The 9,258-nt window shown below is 36.0% G+C and overlaps 1 long non-coding RNA gene across 1 annotated transcript; it reads left to right on the plus strand.

The window, feature by feature from the left end:
• Nucleotides 1-2,990: 2,990 nt before the first annotated feature.
• On the plus strand, nt 2,991-9,252 carry LOC115920132. Its single transcript, XR_004062188.1, has 3 exons — nt 2,991-3,075; nt 4,380-4,470; nt 8,989-9,252. It is a non-coding gene; the product is annotated as an uncharacterized LOC115920132 (long non-coding RNA).
• Nucleotides 9,253-9,258: the final 6 nt, after the last annotated feature.

The raw sequence follows: 9,258 nt of genomic DNA on the forward strand, positions 1-9,258 counted from the left end.
GATATGAGTTGTCTGAGCTGAGACCCTAACTGTTAAAGTACCAAAGACTGACACGTTCACACTGTGCTAAGCGGCAAACTAAGTCCAAGTCCAACTCAAAGTCCAACTCCAACTTCCAAGGCAAAGCAAAACCATTGCCTATCCACCCAAGCCCAGACAATAGACAAGACTAGATCTAGACTTCTATCTTTATCTAGACCCTGTCACGTGAGAGACTTTTTTAATTTTTTTATTATCGCTACGGACACACAGAATAAAGGGAAATAGAGCTTGTTAATTAAAGTTAAATTGTAGCGTTTAATTTCCAATCATTTCTCCTGTTTCACACACTTTGTTTTGGCTTCAGTAATAATACAATATGTAATTAAACTTATCTTTAACAAAAATAATTCTGGATGGGTAGTTTCACGTCTGACATCGACGCCGGTCACAGCTCGTGTTGTCCACTTGGCCCTGGCCTCCGCAGACGGCGTCTTTGCTCCACTGAGCCGGTAGTCGCCCGGATTCTTGACCTTCGCAGACTGAGATACGATGGTGTGCGTCTCGATCCCAGACAAGAGCTAGCCCCCGACGAAAGCTATGGAGAACAGGGTGGCAGTTGAGCTAGCCTCGTCGCCCGACGTGGAATTACCCTCAGATATTGACTTTAATTGCCGACTTCTAACATGACGTTCAGTCTATTATAGCTTAGGTGGTTCTCCTCGATTGCAGAAAATCCACCTCTAAATATACCCTACGGTTACTAAGTAAATTCTAAAAACATGACTACAAATATTTGGAAGAAGAAATCATCTTACAAAGGAAAATACTTGTCTTCTAAAGAGGCTTCCTAAATGTGTGCCAAAGAACAGATAAAACATGTACACTGAATTAATGACTTCCCCAGGCCTATTCATAAGGAACAATACATCTTGGCCTGAAAAGAAAACATCTGACCTTAACATCTTCACCTGACCTTAACAAAGAACACTCCAGACCAGAGAGCTAAACAAATAAATTTCTTTCCTGACAGACCCCTAGTTCACTACTACCCCATTCACAGTGGTTTTGAAATTTGTAGCGGCGTTGTAGCGGAGCGGCGACACCGCCATAACACCGCTACAAATGCATTCACAGTAGAAAAGTTATCCCGCTGCAGCAGCGGGATAAATATCACGTACCCATTCACGCTGCAGCGGGTGATTTTATTACCTCCGTAACAAACACGTGTATGCATGGCTCATGACGCGAGTGACCCCGATATGACCGGAAATACTTCAGCGCGGGGTTTTCGATTGCTTGCAATTGCGCGCGCTAGCTGTACTTTACACACTTTACTTTACTTTTTAAAAAACTAGCATTTTTATTGCTTCCAGTCAGAATATATTTTAATTTTTTGAAGTGTGAAATATTTTTATTTGGATAATTATAATATCTACATAATAATAAATCAATTTGAATCCACTGGTTACTTTATTTCTATTTCACTTTATGTTCCCCATTGCTGGAGAAAAGAGGTCAGTGATAGGTAAGTAAACAAATCACACGTGTTTGTCGCGGTGTTATAGCGGAGAGCCTTCACACTGAGTAAAACCGCGACAGCAGCGGGGACTGTCCCGCTGCTGTAGCTAGGCGAACCTAGCGATAGTTTGTCGCGGCGTTATCGCGAGGCGGTGTTATCCCGCGATAGTTTATAACGGGTCCGAGCCTTCACACTGAAGACAACACCGCGACAGCAGCGGGACAGTCCCGCTGCTGTCGCGGTGTTTGAGGCCACTGTGAATGGGGTGTACTAGATCTAGACCTAGTAGTAATTTATAATACCCGAGGAAAGATCGAAAGGTTTTATTTCAAATTAATCCGCCTCTTCTACGCCTCTATTTCCTCCAAAATGGTAATTTCCAGGTTAAAATGGGTCTTTCCTTTAAATTTGGGCTGCCCCAAAAGCAAAAGATCCGACTTGAAATTTAACAAGATGATCTTGCTTTTCTTATTCCCTGGTACCATGTTCATTCATTTTTGTTCCTAATTTATTTAAATAATTGTGTTTTCCTAAAATTCCTTTTTTTTTATCCGTTGGAATTGCGGCTAAAGGCTAACCGGCTAGGCTATGTCTTGTCTCCTCTTCTCTCCGATAGTATTGATTTCGCGAGATGCTACTAGCTAGTAAGCTCTACGTGAAACTGTTTAGAAAGATCAGAGACATCTCCGTAGTTTGCGGATAAAGTTATGACTGTCTTGTTGTTGGTTTCAAGAAACGGGTCCCAGACTCCCTTCTGTCCTTCATTTTCTAGGTTTGCCCATGTGTGTAGAAACTCCCACCTACATTTATCTGGGAAATCAAAGAAAAGTCAGAAAACCTTAAACATTGGCTCCTTTTTAACTAAGTCCATACTAAGTCTGGGAATTCAACAAAAATCAATTGAATCAGAGAATTTCACTGGGCAAGAAAAAAAGAAATACCTGTATCTAGTCAGTCTCTGATATACTTTGTCTCATCTCCAAACAGTGTATCCACAAATTATTATTCATAATATCTAATTACATACTTATCATTACACTTTCAATCATGAACTTCTACATACTTACTGGTATCATATGATCCTAATTTTTTCTTTTATACCTATCATTTAACTTCACTACTTACTAGTCCAGTCCTCACATGGTGTGAGGGAGGAGGTATGGTATTGTGTGTGTATGTGTGGTTTTTTTTCATGCAGTAATTTATTCATGTGCATTTGAAACCTTACAACCTCTTTAATTGTATTTGTGTACCTCATATCATAATACCTTCAATAGTACATGTAAGTCCTTTCCCCAAACTGTGCTTTTTGTATTTCACTAAAGTCCACGACTTCCATCTCCATAATGGTGTTGGTAACTAACTTCATGAATACTTTCAAATGTTGAACATCATTTCTCATTAATGACCTTTATTGACTGACTGTACTTTCCGATTCTGATTTTGTGAACAGGAAAGCGAAGGAAGAAGAGATCGTATGCGTTGTACTTGCATGACGTTGACTCTGATGGTTGCATGTCAGCTTGTGTATCATCTCAGACTTGATAACTGGATGGTTCCTTTCATTGCAGCAGGTAAGAAAGAACAATTATTATATAACATGTTCGAGGCGGCAGTGACATAAAGACGTAACTCCATTTTGGACATTTTGAGAAAAAGTGGTTACTGTACATGTATGTGTCACTGAGCACTTGGGCCTTGAGGAGTACGTAAGTCTATATTTCACTAGTCATTGACTTCAATGGGGTGTAGGGTGGAGTTATCAAAGTCTGTGTGTGTTTCCTGGAAATCCACATTTTTCTGAACATTTTAATATCAAATACTCATTTTGGCAAAATATGGAGTTACATCTTTATGTCACTGAACCCTCGTGTTGAGACTTAAGAGATGACCACCTGTTTTAACACAATTGACCATACAATACCAACATAGGAGTTGCTATGTCAGACGTGCTGTAGCATCACCAGGAAAAGAAAGGTGATTCTTTCGTGAGCATGTGCTGAGCTGGCCAGTTACATGTACATACCACCGTCTCTGTTACTTCACTAATGATGACATATGATGTCACAATTTGAATGAGATCTGGAGCATTTTTTAGGGTGGAGCTTAGCAGGTCTGAGGAAATTATTTTTTTATGTAAAAATCTATGAAATATCTAGATGTTTGAATATCAAAACATGAGTCCGTATGCAGCCCTGCACATCAACAGGAATCAACTTATATTTTGGAATTCACCCGACCTTCAAAAAGAAGGTTGAGTTCTGGGAAGAGGTGAAAAATGATTTGTGAGGGTTGTTATTGTATAATTAAATGCAAGTATGAAAGAACAACAGATAAAAAATGTTCCCTGAAAAGCATGGCTCTTCAAATGGCTTAATATTAAAAAAATATGGCATGTAACAACTAACATCATAAAAATCGGGACTGAATTTTATGCCACATGTCCATGTAGTCCCACATACGTGTACATCTTTCTGTGTACAGTGCTTGTAACTTTACCAAGACTGGGCCAAATTTCTTATCATTTGATGATTCCAGAACTTGGCAGCACACACCAATACTTACTGTATATACTAGATGATCAACCTTTTTTGATCAAGTTTCTTTCACAAAGCAATCGCATGACCAGAACTCAACTTTATTTTTGAGCAAGCCTGGAGCCCGGCCACAAGGGACCCGTGCTTCACATATATATCAGCTCATACTCCTTCCACGTTCCAACTTTATATATTTTAATTTTTCAAAAATTCTGGATTGCAACTTGTGAGCTTCGACAGTTCTAGTGAACAAAGGTTCATAGTCATATCCAAATATGTTGTGCTCGAAAGGTCTAAATATGCATTTATTCTCAGTTATACTTGTTTTCTTTGTTTGACAGTTGGAGGCATTCTGACAGCAGATTCTTCTCTGGGTTAGTTCATTGGGCAGCTGACTCATGGGGTTCAATTGAAATACCTGTAGTGGGACAGGTAAGTTTGATTGTCTGTATTACGAATGGTAAAAAGCCTATGCTTAAAGGTATAGACCAGTTTTAAAAACGCCCCCCTCTCAAAAAACGAAATGGAAGCTCTTATTACCAATCATGTGAAAGAACACTTTTTTGATAATATTAGTAATGTTACAAATTTTGCCGGGAAACCGTTCTACTGATTGATATATTTGGTAAATTATCATATCTATCCAGCCTGGATAGAAATTGTGAATGCACTTCAACATTGAACATTTGGACATATATTTCTGCTTTTTTTTTGCGAAGTTAGGTTACAGTATTGCCATCTAAACCTCTGAAGGCAATATTTAAAGAATATCGAATGGATATTTTGCACCCAAAACCCTGAGCATTCCAGCCAGGCGTCATTTTTACAAGCGCACACCTGCTAATCTAAGCACATTAGCTATCGCATCCTACCGGGGTACCCATTAACACTTGGGTGGAGAGTGGTAAATGTAGATCAATGTCTTGCCGAAGGACATTAGTATGGTCTTCAGTTTTGGCGGGGTGTTTTTTTTTCTTCATCAATGCAGGGAAAGAGCATTGGGGTAGTACATGGCACTGGTTTTTTAACATATACCAAATGTGTCCACAATAGGGTCTGAAATGAAATCATGTTTACTCACTTCAAACATGTATTTTTAGGATCAGGACTATTCATATTTTGAGAAATGCAAATTTTGGACCTTAATCTATCTCCTTTTATTCACCAGATATGAATACTTTGAGTTTTACAATTTTATTGTAAACTATAGCATATCTAATAACTGTGATATAAAACTCATTTGCTATTAACTTCATCAACAAATATGTTGGTCTTTAAGAATATGTTTCAGAGATTATTCATGCAAATTTTTGAGTTTCTATCTTGAAAAATACAGATTTTGTGTCCCTTGAAAGTGAAAAATAGCTCCAAATTAGAGTTTTGACAATAAAAAGTTTTTATTCATTAGGTAAAATGCTTTTTTCTTAGGTCAAACTGATTTTATTATAAACAACTGATGATATAAGTTAAATACATCCAAAAAAATGGGGGAACCAGTGCATTGCCTAATAATTTTGATATGTCACACACTGGTGTTTCGGACGTTACACACTGTTAACATCATAACTTATTCAAGTTAATTGCTTTTCTTTAGGTATTATTGACCTAAGTTACATTAATTGTTTGCAGAAAAATATTTCTTTAACATTTATTGAAAAACTTGTGTAGTTTTAATTAGTTTTGCACATACACCTAGTTTGTCTTCATCGACTACTCAATTTATGTAAGTATACTGTTCATTTCATGCAGGAACGTGTAGTTAAAAAGGCTTATGTGATCTAACAAAGTGAAATATGGAGCTAATAGCAATTGTAGTCATCACAACTCCTAGAAAATTTTGCAGGTTATGAACAACAGTGTACAATATATGCTATAGTTTGTTTCGGATGTTACAAGATGTGAACATTTCAATCAGATCATCAATTTATTCAAACTTTACAACATAGATGTTAATCGGCTTGCTTTGTACTTTGCCTAAAACTAGATCATGTAGTGTGTCATTCAATAATATCACTATCACATACATGTACAGTATGTACAGTGTAAGCAAAACATTACAAAAAATACTTTTAACAAATAAAAGTATATAAAAGTATCCCAGTCATTTAAGTAATAAGAAATATGGGAATCCTAATTCATTGTACATCCCGATATTCTTGCATAAATTTGAGGAAGTCACTATATCTTTAGGATCATGAAATGATCATTAACATGTACATTTGTTATGAGGGTCAAGCATTTGAAAAGTATTTGTACATAAGGCTATTACATTTGAGGGTAGTTCATCCAATGAAAGGATAAAATTATGAATTAATAATTTTGAAGAGGCTACACCTTATTTTCATGTTCATGCTTTAATTACCCCCACAAATTGGTAATCCATTTTCTTGTCATTTGGAAATTTGGCAGATCTACAGCTATGGCAACATTATGTTGTACAAGTTTCTATAATAGTATCGGATACTGATTACTGATTGATATTTTATAATGGAAGCCTTGTGCTCATCAATTGTACATGTATGCAACCAATGAGTGTGTCATGTAGTGTGCAAGCCAATTTCATAAAATTGCTTGATAAATTGTTATCATTATTAAGTGGTAAATGCCAATTCCAGTTTTGGATAATGGCAGTATCAATCCTTTCTACATAGATTAGTTACATGTATGAGTGCCCTTTTTAAAATGTATTTTCAGATGAAAATACATATTTTCATAAATTTTTTAGAAAAACATTTTAATTTGCTTGATTTTTATCAACTTTCATATACCTGTATCATATCCATGTCATGACCATGCACACTGGGTATTGCTTAAGTGGGTGATTTTTATTTTTGTAACCTACGAGATAGTGTAAATGACCATACAATCTTTGGTTATATGACATCATTTGGAACAACCTCTATAAAAATGAAAACCTCATGATTTGCAAACACACACCAATGTTTATAGCAAAAGGAGAGGTTGAACAAATGAAATTTGCTATTCTCACATCTATCATTGCCCCTCATTGAACTAGTTAAAGTATGAAAATGTCTGTTAACAGTTTAATGTAACGTCCGAAACGTGCTAACAGCATACCAGAAAATGCTGTTAAAGTGTCTGAATATTGTTATGAGTCACTTTTGTTGAGATTTTTTTCTGATAAATTACAATTAAGGATATACTGAAGCAGCCAGCCATGCCTTGCATCACAAAGTGTAGCTTCAATATTTTATGTTTTATAAGTCAATTTTGCAGAAAAAATTTAGATATTTTACGGATTATTGATTTTTGGCATCATATTTCTACACATTTTTATATTTAAATCTGAATAAAATCATCAAAATAGTGTTTTTAACAGGAGTGTCCATTGTGAAATGGTAACTTGCAGATATGATCGAAAATTAGGTGAAATTTGTCGACTTTGTGTTAACAATAAAATTGGTAACGTCCGAAACACCATTCTTGTGATTACAAAAAAATAATGGATTTGAAAGACCTGATTTGTGTTTTGACTTGTGTTTAAGACTTATAATAATTATTTCATAATGATTTATTCACTCTAGATACCTTAAAATATGGATTATTATCATTTATGGGTATTTTTTGTTTCGGACGTTACAACTGTTAAAGGAAATTGGTTTTAACTATAAAATATATTGTAGTAATGTATTGCAAATTCTTTGTTTTGGTGGGTTGCTGCAATGAGATGTTAACAAAATGTGATGATAGATATATCCTGCTGTTGATATATTTTCTGCTACTTCAACTTGAAAATTGTTCGGACGTTACAAAACTGTTTACGGAAAATGAGACCACTTTTTCAAATTTTGAGTATATTTCTAATATAAGCGCTACTATAATTAAATTATATTTTCTTTTAATATAATCAATTGGAGCAACTTATAAACTCACTCAAACCATATACGATCTCATTAATTTGTTGTTCTAGGGTTTAAATGAGGGTCTACATTGTTTACGGAAAATGTAACGTCCGAAACGCCATTTTCAATTGCACTTTTTCTATTAAAATAGGGAAGTTGATTCAGATTACTGTTAAGTTTCTTAAGATCCACTCATGCTCATTAATTATCAATAGAAAAAAAAACATATTGTTTGTGGCTATATATTTTTTTCAGCTCCGCCAAAATGGCATGTCAATTTTGTTACAAAATTCCGTAAACAATTTGCTGTTCAGGGATACCTCATGCGCATAAAGCAACGATGAAAATTTTTCGTTAAGCTATGGGAGGTTAACCTAGGTCCATGCTACTAGAAAAAGTTGTTACTGATTTCTAGTTCTTTATCTTTGGAAAGTTTCAGGCTCTCAAAGGGTCATTTAGGTATTTGGTCATAGTTAAAAAAACCAGTGCCACATGTCATGGAAAATTGGAAAAAGAACACTTTCGACCAAACCCAAAACTATATTTTATTGCTTTAATATTGTATTAGTAATTTGTTGATGTTATTGTGATGTTCATGATATTTATATCTCGAAATTCTTTATAAATGTTATTCCATAATGCTTGGAATCACCCATATTCATCGTATTACTGAATAATTTAAATGATAATGCAGCAATCACGAAAAGTGAGAAGGGGGCCACAATCATCCCAGTCTACCATACATCCCTTGTTTTATTAAAACTTGTTTGCTAACTTACATTTTTTATGAATTACTGAACGCCATATACATGTATATTTGTAAGAAAGGAATAATTATATGAAAGACTATGTGCCTGTTTGGTGGAATAAGTCTCATGAGACATCAATATTGTTACATGTACCATCAATTATGCTGTTTCAGAAGTTAAATCTTTTTGTCATTTTTCCACTTGAGTATTGTTGCATAGAAGCAACTGTGCCCTACACGTATTGTCAGAAGTCTGCATGTACATGTGGTCTCCATCATATTTGATTGGTCTCGATGTTTGTAGTACTTTGTATTTTGTTTCCCTGTGTACATGTACAGGCTTTCATCAGACCATTCAGGGAAGCACCACATTGACCCTACTGCCATCACCCGGCACGACGTCATCGAGACCAACGGCGACAACTGCATGATGTCTCTGATCGGCCTCATCCCGCAGACCTTTCATCCTCTTCAGCAGCTCCACGGAGACCATCCAGCAGCACTACGCCTGGCACTGCTTCTTCCTCCTGCTCGCCATCTTTGTCACACTGACCAACCAGTTCCACAAGTGGTCCCACACCTACTTTGGGCTTCCCGCCTGGGTCCAGT

This window comes from Strongylocentrotus purpuratus, unplaced genomic scaffold (assembly GCF_000002235.5).
Source record: "Strongylocentrotus purpuratus isolate Spur 01 unplaced genomic scaffold, Spur_5.0 spur5_scaffold_8, whole genome shotgun sequence".
NCBI classification, from domain to species: domain Eukaryota; kingdom Metazoa; phylum Echinodermata; class Echinoidea; order Camarodonta; family Strongylocentrotidae; genus Strongylocentrotus; species Strongylocentrotus purpuratus.